Source organism: Salvelinus sp. IW2-2015, linkage group LG6.1, assembly GCF_002910315.2.
Source record: "Salvelinus sp. IW2-2015 linkage group LG6.1, ASM291031v2, whole genome shotgun sequence".
Lineage (NCBI taxonomy): Eukaryota > Metazoa > Chordata > Actinopteri > Salmoniformes > Salmonidae > Salvelinus > Salvelinus sp. IW2-2015.
In genome coordinates this window covers 10725861-10742439 of record NC_036845.1, presented here as the reverse complement: position 1 = coordinate 10742439, position 16579 = coordinate 10725861, and positions in this window count along the sequence as shown.

Here is a 16579-nt window from a genome sequence, read left to right as displayed (position 1 = left end):
CCACCTGCTCATCTAGATAAGAGCCCTGCAGCTGTAAACAGTCAGAGAGGAATCGCTGGGACCAAACCAGACGTGAAAAGGTTTTTAAAGGCCAACCGTTCTTCACTTCTTCTTTTATTTTGTTCCCTGTGGTGTTCTTGGCTCTGCTTTGTTCCTCTCATTCAGGCAACCTCTATATGGCTTCTTAAGGAGAATGCAGCTTTGTGAGGTTGTGATTTATGTTAATGCCCCTGACAACACAAATGAAGTTCCCTTATGGAAAAAGGAAGTTATTCTAAGTTTGAGGATATTGGATTGTATGAGTTCCTCTGTCTACCTTTCGCACATCTACTCAGGGGCGCAACTTTCACTGGGGACGGGGGGGACATAACCCCCCCCACATTGAAATATAGAAAAACACAGAAGGGGACATATTTGCATATGTTATGATCTTGTGAAGGCTGGCTGAATTCTGGCAAAGAGTATGTTCTTTTATCTCAGCATGTCTACAGATTCTCCCTGTTTCTGTTTTTGTTTGCTAGGAAATGTTGATACTGGAGACTGCTATCAGAAGAAACTGTGTAACCTAGCATTTGTAGCGGCTAAGAAATGCATTGTTATAAATTGGAAGTAGGGTTGCAAAGGGTCKGAATCTTTCCATGGGAAGTTAAGCCTGGGAATTTTGCTTAAATTCATCAAAAAGTTAGCTTATAACAGTTAACTTTTTTTTGTGGGATACACATAAGGCAATTCTAGGTCTTGTGGCATATTTTGGTTAAACTATCCCCAATTCAATAGAATTGCAACCCTCTGCATGCACAGTGCATTCTTCCATCACATGTGCAGTGCACTCTTCCATCACATGTACAGCTGATTCTCAAGATCTTGCAAATTAATGAGATGCTATTGAGCCCACACTACTGCTCTGTCTGAGCCAAGGACTACATGCTTTCTGGTAAGTTTTGATTACAATACTGGGTGGGGTGAATATATTTTATATGACATACATGATTTTTTGTTAACTAGTAAGTAGTAGCATACAGCAAAGTGTGTTTAAATAATTTCGAACTTGTTAACAATTTCTGCTAGTTAGTTTTTGCTACCATGTGGGTTTTAGCTTGTTTGAGCCTGCTAACTGAGGAGTGTTAATTCACCTGTTTCCATACATGTATCATTTTAAAACGTTTATCTTACAAAGGAGTTCATAGAGAAAGCAGACTGAATTGCAATCATCTCTGATGGGTGGTCAGATTTGCGTGGGCAAGGAATAATTAACTACATCATCTCCACCCCTCAACCAGTATTCTACAAGAACACAGACACAAGGGACAACAGACACACCAGTCTCTACGTTGCAGATGAGCTGAAGGCAGTCATCAATGACCTTGGACCACAGAAGGTATTTGCACTGGTGACAGACAATGCTGCGAACATGAAGGCTGCTTGGTCTAAAGTGGAGGAGTCCTACCCTCACATCACACCCATTGGCTGTGCTGCTCATGCATTAAATCTGCTCCTCAAGGACATCATNACAATTTCTGCTAGTTAGTTTTTGCTACCATGTGGGTTTTAGCTTGTTTGAGCCTGCTAACTGAGGAGTGTTAATTCACCTGTTTCCATACATGTATCATTTTAAAACGTTTATCTTACAAAGGAGTTCATAGAGAAAGCAGACTGAATTGCAATCATCTCTGATGGGTGGTCAGATTTGCGTGGGCAAGGAATAATTAACTACATCATCTCCACCCCTCAACCAGTATTCTACAAGAACACAGACACAAGGGACAACAGACACACCAGTCTCTACGTTGCAGATGAGCTGAAGGCAGTCATCAATGACCTTGGACCACAGAAGGTATTTGCACTGGTGACAGACAATGCTGCGAACATGAAGGCTGCTTGGTCTAAAGTGGAGGAGTCCTACCCTCACATCACACCCATTGGCTGTGCTGCTCATGCATTAAATCTGCTCCTCAAGGACATCATCGCACTGAAAACAATGGATACACTCTACAAGAGAGCCAAGGAAATGTTTAGGTATGTGAAGGGTCATCAAGTTATAGCAGCAATCTACCTCATCAAGCAAAGTGAGAAGAATAAGAGCACTACATTGAAGCTGCCCAACAACACCCATTGGGGTGGTGCTGTCATCAGAGTCTTCCCAAGGAATGGCCATATYACAGTCTGCCGATATGGAGCCACATCAAGAGGAACCTCCTGGATGATGTATTTTAGGAGAGAGTGGTAAGCAGCCTGAAACTCCTGAAACCTATAGCAGTAGCCATTGCACGGATTGAGGGAGACAATGCCATCCTGTCTGATGTTCAGACTCTGCTTGCAGAAGTAAGAGAAGAAATCCGTACTGCCCTGCCTACTTCAGTGTTGCTCCAAGCAGAGGAAACTGCAGTTCTGAAATACATCAAAAAGCGAGAAGACTTCAGCCTGAAGCCCATACATGCCGCAGCGTACATGTTGGACCCCAAGTATGTTGGCAAGAGCATCCTGTCTGGTGCAGAGATCAAAAAGGCCCATGGTATCATCACTACCGTGTCTCGCCACCTTGGCCTGGATTAGGGCAAGGTTCTTGGCAAGGGCTTTGGGATGGAGATGCAATATGGCAGTCGTGCCAACATATCTCATCAGCCACCTGGTGGAAAGGACTTTGTGGATCTGAGGCTCTTTCCTCTGTTGCCTCCATCATCTTCCAAATCCCACCAATATCAGCCGCCTCGGGTTGCAACTGGTCCTTGTTTGGGAACACACACACCAAAGCATGCAACAGACAGACCAATACATTTGTTGCCATCTGGGAAAATATGAGCCTTTTTGAGCCTGACAACGAGCAATCCTCAACAAGGTTTGAAAGTGACAGTGAAGATGAGGCCTCAGAGTCTGATGTTCAAGAGGTGGTCCAGGGAGAAGCCTGAGAGGAAGACAACCATAGCTTTAGTTTCTAGACTATCATTTTACAGATGTATGTTGAAAACGTTTTTGGGAGATGCGATGGATCATTGGGGATCATTCAATATTCCCTTTTGTTGTTCAGTGAAATCATCCCATGTGAAGAGTCAACTCATTTAATTAAAGTTTAATTCGTAACTAAATTGTTTTTTTATTTCTATTGGAAGGATTTAATCATTTGCAATTATGTCTACTTATGAAAAGGTAAAAGGTTTATGTTTCTGTCTCCATATGATATGGTAAATATATCCAATGCAAAAAAAAATTACATTTAAATGGTATTAATATTAATTTGCATATATACCCGTAAATTCCCATATATTCCCGTTAATTCCCACAGAAAGTTTCCACCCCTGAATATTCCCCAAAATGTGCAACCCTAATTGGAAGGTTGGTTATCCTCCCAGAATGTCACAATGGATGGCAGAAATGTCAAGTTATGCATCACTAGATTTGATTTATTACAAGATTAAGGGTATACTGTGCATCTTTCATAAGGTTTGGGTGCCTTATATGGAACACTTTATGACAAAATGGGTCTGTATTGAAAACCCAAGATATTTTTTAATCGAGCAGTTGCAAATAGATTATTTTTTTCATTGGCACACGAGACACGGGTCTGATTTGCGCCGGTCTTAGTGGACTAATCCATTGTGGAGGCCGCGGGGATGCCACGGTCCAAGAATATGGGGATTGTGGCTCAGATGCACGTCTCTCTCCAGAATGCGCTCTCTCCAGCCGTTTCGTGTGTATTCATTGTTTCATAACTTCATTGTTTGCTGTGTCTATCAATTCCCCATTAGATATATCGCCAGTAGTAGTCTACATTTACCGTTATTTCATGTAATTTCTAATCTGCAATGTTTGTTTGCGGTAATTTCTGTTAATGCATTGAATATATTTTAATTACAGTCATTTATTGTTCTTATTTTCGGAGTGGATATGTGAACTCACAACCTATGCTACAAGTTTTTATTTCATTCCATTTACGAGTTTTGTCAATGTATTAATCGTCTTTTGTTTGAAACACTCCTGTCAACTAAGGATGCCTGATTACGCATATAGAAGTAGGACTAATCTACCTGGCCTGCACACAAATATAGGCTCATAAATGTTCCTATAATGAGCTGTGGAGCTTCTCCCAGTAATTATTCTTCACCTCAAACAGCAAGTATACAAAGTCTGTTTTTAGAATCAATTGAGAATGACAAAAGTTCCTCAAAGTATTTGAACAATATTTCCAGCTCGTTCCCTTTCGATAAACACTTGACATGAAAGTGAAAAATGTAAAGCTCTGATCCAGTGGAATCGTCATAAAATACCTGATTACTTCATATCCCTTGCACAAATGGCCTACAGCTGTGTCTGTCCTGAGCTCACTGGTGCGGGAAACTCTGAGGGCCCAGAATATTTTATACAATGTTTCAAGTTTGCTAGCATGAGTTTCTGGGTGACCCAGTTGATAGTTGATACAATGTTTCAAGTTCGTTGCAGAAAGGCCACGTGTAGCCAATGTGATTTATAGGATATTTATTTTTATCAGGATATTTTCTACCTGCAGGCTGCAATGTTTTTATGTGTTGGCTTTATGTACGCTATTTTTACATAGTTGGCAATGGCAATAAAAGTAACTTTTAAATTTGTATCATTTTCATTTAGATTAAGATAGAATGTTGATTAACCACAGACAATGATTTTGAGATTCAAAGTCAAAGTCTTATTGTGGGAAGCTCGTGAAAGTCTACCCGAAACGTTTGACCTAAGTTACACAATTTAAAGGCAATGCTACCAAATACTAATTGAGTGTATGTAAACTTCTGACCCACTGGGAATGTGATGAAAGAAATAAAAGCTGAAATAAATAATTCTCTCTACTATTATTCTGACATTTCACATTTTAAAAATAAAGTGGTGATCCTAACTGACCTAAGACAGGGAATTCTTACTAGGATTAAATGTCAAGAATTGTGAAAAACTGAGTTTAAATGTATTTGGCTAAGGTGTATGTAAACTTAAGACTTCAACTGTAGTCGATTTTATTAAAACACATAGGGTGTGTCTATATATAGAAAAATACACGTTTTAAAATTTCAACCAATTGGTCGAAAGAAAAGACTACTCTCTACTCTTTTTTTTGTCGGTGACAGCCCTAGTAGAAATGCATAAAATGAGCTTCAGATGCCCAGGTTATGTCCCCCTCACTTCTAAAACCAAAGTTGCGCCCCTGCATCTACTGGCCCGGTTATTTCACTGAAAGCAATGGTATGAAGCTAAGAGTGCCAAACTCAATAAGAGGGATTGAGACTTAACTCCGTGGCTCTTATTTGCAGACTAGGTTGGCAGGTATCTCAATTTTGAACAAGTGCAGGGCTCGCTTGTCTGTCATACTCGCTTGTCTGTCATACTATGCTGAGCTCTGCAACAAGAAGTCAGTGGGACCTGACTGCATAGGGCGATTCTAGGGCACTGGTCTCACACACGAACACACACCACACACACACACACATCACAGGCCTCATCGATCGATGGTGTGGTTGGGAGCATTACAAAGCGGTTGAGGTTGAAATGAATCAGTGGTGCGGTAAATGGCTGCCTCTCTAACATGGTTGAGTTAATCAACCTCACAGTGGTGACTGGAGCAGAACCCTTCTTAACACAGCAGTCCTGAATCAATTATGCAACATCAACACTCTTCCTCTCTTTCCCTATCTTCCGATTCCTCTTTACTCTATCTTCCCTCTGTCTTCCTCTGTCTTCCTCCTCTTCTATTGAAATGTATCTCCACCTCTGTCTCTCCATTCTCCTTCAGTGGGTGAGCATGTACACAACGTTGAACTTGAATCATTGTTTGCCCAGAGGGGTGGAAATTCTCTATCTCTCTGTTTTGTTGAAGTAGCCTACATGAGCAATACATTATCATTTGCTTTAGAAGGCTAATGATAAGGTACACAGGGAGTGGCAGCGCTGTGGGAAAATGCTCTTGACCATAACGCAGGCTTTTGCATAACAAAACAATAGATGGTCACTTACCTTAGAAGTTGAGAAGACTTGCTAGTATATCCTGAGGTAGTAGGTGTCAAGTTAATGGCTGACTGCGCTTGTAAGTGGATCAGAGACGGCTTGACTCGGCCATAAAGTTTTTTACTGTATGTTTCCTGAGGGATCGCTTGGGTACCCTGCACTTTCTTTGACAGCTCCCATTTTTAAAGTGCTGAATCAGAGTGCCTCGATTGCTGCAGTCACCGGTAGTGTAAAATGATGAAAAGGGTTTTTCTTATACCTCATAAAATATGTATCGTTTCCTTCTCGTTAACCTCAGCTTTGAAGAGTGTGACTTGACAAAAAGTAGACCAGTCAAAATTTGGAATTGGGATTGGAATTTGGTTTACTTTCTGATCTAACAGGAATTGAAACGGAATTGACCCTAGCCCTGGTTAGCATTAAACATTGAAGTCCTATTGCCCTTCCCCCGGCTGCCCCCTCTTGTCTAGAGAGTAGGTGCAGCTAGTGGGAGGAAAGGTGGAAGAATAGAGAGGAGGAGAATGGTGATGGTGATGTGTTGTGGCTGGTGCAAGGTTTGGGCACAGTCTACCTCCCCCTCCCTCTTGCTCTCTCCTGCACGGTCCGTTACCGACAGTGGTTACCACGCAGCTGAAATGCACAGTCGAGATCGTCTCAGCCCCTGGCTGCCTTAGTTATCTAACCGCAGTGCGTCTGGAGGTGGGAAGAACGAAGGTGAGACGGATAATGAGAGAGAGGAGGGGAGATGCCTGAGTTCCAGAACAGAGGAGACAGACTGTGGATACGTCTGTGAGATTAGTTATGAACTGACCTCCATGATGGCCATAGATTGAACAGATGTGGGGYTTAGTGGTTTCTGGCTGGAAAGCAATGAAAATCCTTCAGGCCTGGAGGAGATCATCCAGTAGATTGGTTGGATTTGGTACAGCTGGAATAGATTCAGACTGGGGGAGAGAGCTGTCTCTAGCTGATGTATGGGATTGTTCTCTGGCTCTGAGTCAAGGGCAGATGGATCACAGCTACAAAGGAGATTCTATAGGTCCCTGCACATCTTTGTCAGAGGCTGGGGGCTCTAATACATCAACCTGTCACCGTAGTGTCTGGGATAAAGAAAGGACTGGGAGAGAGTTTGTAGGAATTTATATGGTCTTGAGTTTTTGTCATACTGTAATCATTGCATTTTATTACAATCCCAACATGCATTCTTGCAGTGCAAGAAGAATGTTGTCATGTCTTGCCCTGGAAAGTTACTGGTTGTGGTAGAGTAGGGAACCTTGTCCCAGACAGTCTCCTTTAACGCCACACTAACTCAGTTCCATTTATTACAGAACAGCTAGTATATCCCTGATGTTATGGATATTGGGTTAAGACGGTTAGTGTCATTTTGTAATCCTGAAAAGTCAAGAGACCATCTGTGGCCTGTCTCTTTCTCTCCTGTGGAGAGAGGTTTTGGCAGGCTTATAGCACAGAGCAGATGAGGGTCATGGGTAGAGGTCGACCGATTATGATTTTTCAACACCGATGCCGATTATTGGAGGACCAAAAAAAGCCGATACAGATTAATTGGCTGATTTATATATATATATATATTTGTTATAATGACAATTACAACAGTACTGAATGAACACTTTTATTTTAACTGAATATAATACATAAATAAAAATCTATGTAGTCTCAAATAAATAATGAAACATGTTCAATTTGGTTTAAATCATGCAAAATTATATATTATCATATATTAATTATAATATAATAAAACACACAGAAATACGAGCCTTAGGTCATTAATATGTTCAAATCCGGAAACTATCATTTAGAAAACAAAACGTTTATTCTTTCAGTGAAATACGGAACCGTTACGTATTTTATTGAACGGTAGGTATCCCAAGTCTAAATATTGCTGTTACATTTAACAACCTTCAATGTCATAATTATGTACAATTCTGGCAAATTAATTACGGTCTTTGTTAGGAAGAAATGGTCTTCACAGAGTTCGCAACGACCCAAACTGCTGCATATACCTGTCACGCCCTGGCCTTAGTATTATTTGTTTTCTTTATTATTTTAGTTAGGTCAGGGTGTGACATGGGGTATGTGTGTGTTTTGGGTGATTATATGGTATAGGGGGTGTTGGTTGTAGTGTATGGGTTTGTGTTGAGTGTATGTGTCTAGGTATGTCTATGGTTGAGTGTAGGTGTTTAGGAAAGTCTATGGTTGCCTGATTTGGTTCTCAATCAGAGACAGCTGGTTATTGTTGTCTCTGATTGGGAGCCATATTTAAGGTAGCCATAGGCTTTAGGTGTTTGTGGGTAATTGTCTATTTTGAACGTAAGTAGCTTGTGTGTGCACTTTCGTTTGTAGCTTCACGTTTGTATAAGTGTTTCGTTTCGTGTTCATCTTCGTCGTTCTAATAAAAGATGTATTCATATCCCGCTGCGCCTTGGTCCGTCTCTCCTCCACACGATCGTGACAATACCCTGACTCTGCTTGCACAGAACGCAAGAGAAGTGACACAATTTCCCTAGTTAATATTGCCTGCTTACATGAATTTCTTTTAACTAAATATGCAGGCTTAAAAAAATATACTTGTGTTTTGATTTTAAGAAAGGCATTGATGTTTATGGTTAGGTACATTGGTGCAACGACAGTGCTATTCTCGCGAATGCGCTTGTTAAATCAACACCCGTTTGGCGAAGTAGGCTGTGATTCGATGATACATTTACAGGCACTACATTGATTATTTGCAATGCAGGACAACTAGTTAAACTAGTAATATCATCAATCATGTGTAGTTAACTAGTGATTATGTTAAGATTGATTGTTTTTTATAAGACAAGTTTAATGCTAGCCAGCAACTTACCCTGGCTCCTTGCTGCACTCGAGTAACAGGTGGTCAGCCTTCTTCTCTCCACACACACCACACACACACACACACACACACACACACACACACACACACACACACACACCCACCACACACACACCACACACACACACCACACACACACACACACACACACACACACACCACGTTTACTATGACCTCCAATATGAAAAGCCCCTTTCACTCCTTACACCAAGATTACTTGCCCTGCTTAACTGAGGAGATAGATTAAATCAGTTAATTCTCGGGAAAATAGCTGTGTCTGTGTTCTCTTTGAAGGCTGATACTTCTCCATGTTGATAGCCTGCTGAGAAATGTTTAGCTGAAACTCTCGGTCTTTGAAGTCTTGGCACATCTTGTCAAATGTATGCCGTGAAGATTATAGGAGTGCTTTATATTTCAAAGCTTCTCTAACATGCGTGCAGCCATGGAGGCAAGTGTGAATATGTAGCAAAGAGATGTTTATCTGAACATGTGCCGGTTAACCAAATGAATACTCTGTCGGGCTCCGAAGAGCGCAAGCTCTGAATAATTTAAAGGCTGTGTAGAGCGGGATCTGATTCTCTTATGCCCAAAGAGAAAGCGTGGTCTGATTATGAAGTTTCTACTTACTTACGGTTGAGTGTGAACGCGTTGGTGCTTGTTTGATTTAAAATATGAGTAGGGCTGTAATGGGAAATGATTTGATTCATTATTTTCGGTATTTGAGTTACTGTGGATATGGATTGATATGTAATAAACATGATTGTATGTGAGATGAGGCTGCAGTAGATTGTATGTGCGGGGACACAGACAGAAGCATTCCCTTGGGAAGGAAAAAGGAGTTAACCATGAATGTTTAAGTACCACCATATTTAGATGAAGTAGTTTGGCGCCGTACTCTATCATTATCCTGATGTAACTATTACTGATGATCTTACCTTTTGACCACTATCAAATGTCTGCCAAATGTTGAATGTTGTGTCAGTTTGAGTCCAGACAGATTCGAGGACACACTGATAAGTATCTTGACACTGTGTGATTCTGTAGCATCCGATGTGTGACTTCCTTACAACGGCCTCCCCCCTGGTGTTTATAGAACATTGGGTGCTGTGTGATTGTAGCATCCAATGTTGTGACTTCCTACATATCCCCCCCTGGTGTTACAGAACATTGGATGCTATGCTGATTCTGTAGCATCCGATGTTGTGACTTCCTACAAGCCCCCCCCCTGGTGTTTACGGAACATTGGGTGCTGTGTGATTCTGTAGCATCTGATGTTGTTACTTCCTACAAGCCCCCCCTGGTGTTTACAGAACATTGGGTGCTGTGTGATTAATATAGTTAGACATTTTCTCTGCTCCTATTCTGGAGGTGTCTCCCTGATGCAACTTGTAATAAACCGGATTGATTTGATCAATGTCTGCTCTCCTTTTTGATCACCTGGAAATTCCTGTTACAAGGACCTATGAAGTATCTGTGTGATGGAGAGAAGTAGTAGACCTTATGATCTATTTATATAGACAGAAACTGCAGCGGAAATGCAGAGCTGATGTGGTATTACGTCCTTATAGAAGCCAAATTTACACCGGTGGAAAGTTTGAAACCACAGTCCTTTACAGTCCTTGGAGAGGACAGTGAATAACAACAGCATCATTGGAATGTGCTGATTAAATAGACTAATGCCTCCTCTCCCCTCCACCTCCCCTCCTCCCTAATAATCCATCTATCTCTCCCTCTTCCCTCCGGTTATGAGTTTCCTGAGAGGCCCAGCTTTGAAAGGTGGCTGAGAAATGATGCTCTAGTCTTGATGTTGGCTGGACAGTTTTTATTWAAAAAWATATATAATTTACACCATCACTGTGCAGTTGAAAATGAAGGGTAAAGATGGGATGAGTAAACTGAAAATAATAGAATGATGGATAACGGTGGCAGCAGGACTGAACTGGTGATGGGGGAGAGGAGTAGGCAGAGGAGAGATGGATTAAGGAGAAGGGCTGGGTTGCCAATCATTTATAGTGGAGCAGGTGTACAGCAACATGCCTGCTGTGAGAAGTCTCTGTTGGAATTCTGTTCATCTGCAGTATASWGTAGGAACAGAACACTACTAAATACATGTACTTATACACTGCTCAAAAAAATAAAGGGAACACTTAAACAACAGAATGTAACTCCAAGTCAATCACACTTCTGTGAAATCAAACTGTCCACTTAGGAAGCAACACTGATTGACAATAAATTTCACATGCTGTTGTGAAATGAAATAGACAACAGGTGGAAATTATAGGCAATAGCAAGACACCCCCAATAAAGGAGTGGTTCTGCAGGTGGTGACCACAGACCACTTCTCAGTTCCTATGCTTCTGGCTGATGTTTTGGTCACTTTTGAATGCTGCGGTGCTTTCACTCTAGTGGTAGCATGAGACGGAGTCTAAAACCCACACAAGTGGCTCAGGTAGTGCAGCTCATCCAGGATGGCACATCAATGCGAGCTTGTGGCAAGAAGGTTTGCTGTGTCTGTCAGCGTAGTGTCCCAGAGCATGGAGGCGCTACCAGGAGACAGGCCAGTACATCAGGAGACGTGGAGGAGCGTAGGAGGGCAACAACCCAGCAGCAGGACCGCTACCTCCGCCTTTGAGCAGGAGAGCACTGCCAGAGCCTGCAAAATGACCTCTAGCAGGCCACAAATGTGCATGTGTTCTGCTCAAACGGTCAGAAACAGACTCCATGAAGGGTGGTATGAGGGCCGACGTCCACAGGTGGGGGTTTGCTTACAGACCCAACCACGTGCAGGACGTTGGCAATTTGGCAGAGAGAACACCAAGATTGGCAATTCGCCACTGGCGCCCTGTGCTCTTCACAGATGAAAGCAGGTTCACACTGAGCACGTGACAGAGTCTGGAGACGCCGTGGAGAACGTTCTGCTGCCTGCAACACCTCCAGCATGACCGGTTTGGTGGTGGTCAGTCATGGTGTGGGTGGCATTTCTTTGGGGGGCCACACAGCCCTCCATGTGCTCGCAGAGGTAGCCTGACTGCCATTAGGTACCGAGATGAGACCTCAGACCCTTGTGAGACCATATGCTGGTGCGGTTGGCCTGGGTTTCTCTAATGAAAGACAATGCTAGACCTCATGTGGCTGGAGTCGTGTCAGCAGTTTCTGCAAGGGGAAGGGCATTGATGCTATGGACTGCCCGCCCGTTCCCCAAACCTGAATCCAATTGAGCACATCTGGGACATCATGTCTCGCTCCATCCACAACGCCACGTTGCACCCAGACTGTCCAGGAGTTGGCGGATGCTTTAGTCAGGTCTGGGAGGAGATCCCTCAGGAGCCATCCGCCACCGTCATCAGGAGCATGCCAGGCGTTGTAGGGAGGTCATACAGGCACGTGGACTGTTCTGCCTGCGGTATGGAACCGCCACCTGTCCAGACCTGCTATTTTCAACTCTAATGATCGGCTATGAAAGCCAACTGAAAATTATTCATGATTATTATTTGACCATGCTTGTCACTTTATGAATATTTGAACATCTTGGCATAGTTCTGTTATAATCTCCACCCGGCACAGCCAGAAGAGGACTGGCCACCCCTCATAGCCTGTTCCTCTCTAGGTTTCTTCCTAGGTTTTGGCCTTTCTAGGGAGTTTTTCCTAGCCACGTGCTTCTACACCTGCATTGCTTGCTGTTTGGGTTTTAGGCTGGGTTCTGACAGCACTTTGAGATATCAGCTTGTTACGAAGGGCTTATAAAATAAACTTGATTTGATTTGATTTGGAGGCCACACACACTATAAGCCTCATTTGACTTGTTTTAAGACATTACATCAAAGTTGGATCAGCCTGTAGTGTGGTTTTCCACTTTAATTTTGAGTGTGACTCCAAATCCAGACCTCCATGGGTTGATAAATTTGATTTCCATTGATCATTTTTGTGTGATTTTGTTGTCAGCACATTCAACTATGTAAAGAAAAAAGATTTAATAAGAAATATTTCATTCATTCGATCTAGGATGTGTTATTTTAGTGTTCCCTTTATTTTTTGAGCAGTGTATATTTATACAGTGCATTTGAAAAGTTATTCAGATCCCTTGACTTTTTCCACATTTTGTACGTTACAGCCTTATTTTATATGTATTAAATTCCCCCCCCCATCCATCTATACACAATACCATAATGACAAAGCAAAAACTGATTTTTGAACATTTTGCAAATGTATTAAAAATAAAAAACTAATATCACATCTACCTAAGTATTTAGACCATTTACTCAATACTTTGTTTGAAGCACCTTTGGGGATATATTTGGGAATTTCTCCCATTCTTCTCTGCAGATCCACTCAAGCTCTGTCAGGTTGGATGGGGAGCGTTGCTGCACAGCTCTTTTCAGGTCTCTCCAGAGATATTTGATCATGTTCAGTCCAGGCTCTGGCTGGGTCAGTCAGGACATTCAGAGACTTGTTCGAAGCCACTCCTGTGTTGTCTTGGCTGTTGTGCTTAGGGTCATTGTCCTGTTGGAAGGTGAACCTTCGCCCCAGCCTGAGGTCCTGAGCACTCTGGAGCAGGTTTTCATCAAGGATCTCTCTGTACTTTGCTCCATTCATCTTTCCCTCGATCCTGACTGGTCTCCCAGTCCCTGCCGCTGAAAAACATCCCCACAACATAATGCTGCCACCACCATGCTTCACCGTAGGGATGGTGCCAGGTTTCCTCCAGACGTGACGCTTGGCATTCAGTCCAAAGAGTTGGTTTCATCAGACCAGAGAATCTTGTTTTTCATGGTCTGAGAGTCTTTAGGTGCCTTTTGTCAAACTCCAAGCGGGCTGTCATGTGCCTTTTACTGAGGAGTGGCTTCCGTCTGGCCACTCTACCATAAAGGCCTTGGTGGAGTGCTGCTGAGATGGTTGTCCTTCTGGAAGGTTCTCCAATCTCCACAGAGGAACTCTAGAGCTCTGTCAGAGTGACCATCGAGTTCTTGGTCACCTCTCTGACCAAGGCCCTTCTCTCCCAATTGCTCAGTTTGGCCGGGCAGCTAGCTCTACGGACAATTAGTTCGACCTCATGGCTTGGTTTTTGCTCTGACATGCACTGTCAACTGTGGGACCTTATATAGACACGTGTGTGCCTTTACAAATCATGTCCATTCWATTTAATTTACCACAGGTGGACTCCGATCAAGTTGTAGAAACACCTTAAGGATGATCAATGGAAACAGGATGCACCTGAGCTCAATTTCAAGTCTCATAGCAAAGGGACTGAATACTTATGCAAATAAGTATTTTTAAAATGTTTAATACATTTGTAAACATTTCAAAAAAAACTTTTTTGCTTTAACATGAGGTATTATGTGTAGATTGATGAGGGGAAACATGTATTTAATCCATTTTAGAATAAGGCAGTAACGTAACATTTCTTGGAAAAAGGGAAGGGGTCTGAATACTTTACGAATGCACTGTTAGTGTGCCACTAAATAGCCTCTGTATCTGCCAGTCTGCAGACTAGTCCTGTTGCCTTCCTTACGAATAGCCTGCTATCTAGGAGTGATTCCTGCTGTAGTAAATTAAAGACAGCGATAGATGCCCAAAGAACATCGTGCTGTACAGTATTATGCTTCAATGCAGTATTATTTCTATGAACTGAGTCAGCCATTAGACTTTATCGTCTGGTGAATAATCCTTTCTCCTGAGATGATTCCTTCTGCATTAGATGAAGTGGACAACGCTGGATGCACATAGGGTGTTCCTGGGAGTGGGACATGTTTTCTCAGCATGTAGTCTGCTTGTTGGGTTTAGTGGGAAAACAATGATGCAGAGGGATTTTAAAGTAGATCACTGAATGTGCTTACGGAGCGAGGGAGAAAGTTGTCCGAATGAGAGCATGCGTAGGTTGTAAGTCTTGTGAACAACATGCCAAACCATTTGGTGAAAGAGAGGCCCCGGTTTAATTCCTAGGCATTCAAACTCATGACTCGTCCATACAGTGAAGTGATAGACTTTGGTTAGCATGTGGTTGGACCCAACTCTCTATGTGCACGACATGCCCATCCATGTCATGAGAAGGTCTGTGAATGGGTTGTGTGATCACCACAAGGCAGAGGTTGTTTAGTTCGTGCTGAGTTGGCATTTGGAAGGCTAATCAAATTACCATAGAAGGTAATGTGATGTTGTTGTCTAAAAAAAAAAGGAATATCTTGGCTTGCAGATCCTTGTGTAGTAGGGTCTTGAAGTATACCACATACTGCTCCATAGGTCATAGGAGAGCAGGAAATAATGATCACTTMATTGAAGTTTGTTTTCATTGCGGTGACTCAATGTGTTCCTAACTTAAATTAGGTCAGAGGAATCTCTAGTCACATGAGATCCTGTTGGAATTTTTCTCTGCTGTGACTTATTCATAAGTTGCTTGCAGCCAAGGAGACATGTCAGTGTATATCTACCTTCACTTCCTCCCAAACTAGCAGACTACTTTAACTGAACAATAGTTCAGTTGGGATTTTTCGTTTTTGGCAGATCAGTAATGTTTTATCCTCCTTACTGTAAAACGTTGGAATGATATTTAACCTCTACAGGAAATGTACACACGTGCACACACACTCGTGCCCACACAGATACAGTAAATTACCTTCCCTAGACACGCTATTGGTGGGTTTGGGGCAAAGTCTTGAGTTGACGCTTTACTAGTACCCACAGAGCAGAGAGGGGCTTAGGGTATTAGCGCTAGCAACAGGGGGTTTCTGTCAGTTGCTATGACTGACAGATTAGAGAGGAAAAGTGGATAAATGAGAAAAGGATTAGCTTTGCAGCTATGGCAACACAAACAAGAAGTCTAAGCTTCCGATTTGTACTGTACCTTACCGTAACAGAGGCCGGATGAGGGAACTGTTTTGGAGTTTATCTGTTACTAAGTGACCCGGTTGGGCTAAAATATGCACCGAGAGTAAAGGGGTAATACTTGTATGTTCTCTCTGGCAGCAGTCTACGATGTTTTGGTTGACCTCAGAACAGAACATTCAGAGTGGGTAGGGAGAGATGTTTTAAAACAAAGCTGGATGTTACTGATAGAACCAATAGATACCAATAGGAAAACAAGAGGTGGAGCCTTGTTACACACCCACACACAGACAGACCCACTCACACAGACAGACCCACATACAGACAGACCCACACACAGACAACCATACGTCATGACCTTTCTGTGTTTTCGCCGAAATTAGTCCTTTTGATGTTAGGAACATCTTATCTCCAAGACAGTTTGGTGAGTTTCCATAGTCAGTCACAAGGACCTTCGGTGGCCTGTTTGTTATTTCGCCTAGTTGCTATTTTCCATGCTGACTCAACAGCTGATTTGGTTTATTTCAATGTTTGAGCTGAAGGTTTTGTGTGTCTCTTGTTTTTAAAAACAGCATTTTATGAGGAGAAGTGCTTACATTGTAGTTATATAGAGACACTGGATATAGTCATTTCTTGACTAAAGAGCCCATCGTTAATTTCCTGCGAGGGGAAAGAGTTCTCTTGAGGTGTACAGATCAAGGATTTGGCCTAGTATGGGCATTGGCCWGCTGCCAGTAGGRGCAGGGGTTCAACMCMTATGGCCAGACATGGCCCACATAATATTTTATGATGACAGAGAACTTGGCTGGCGRCAGAGTGTCATGRYCTCTTSMGGTGCCCRTCTGGCKGGCTGTCACKCTACCCGTTGCMCAGGCCCAGCTAGAGACCCAGTCATGAAGTATGTCTGGTAGGGTCTCATCCCATCTGTTG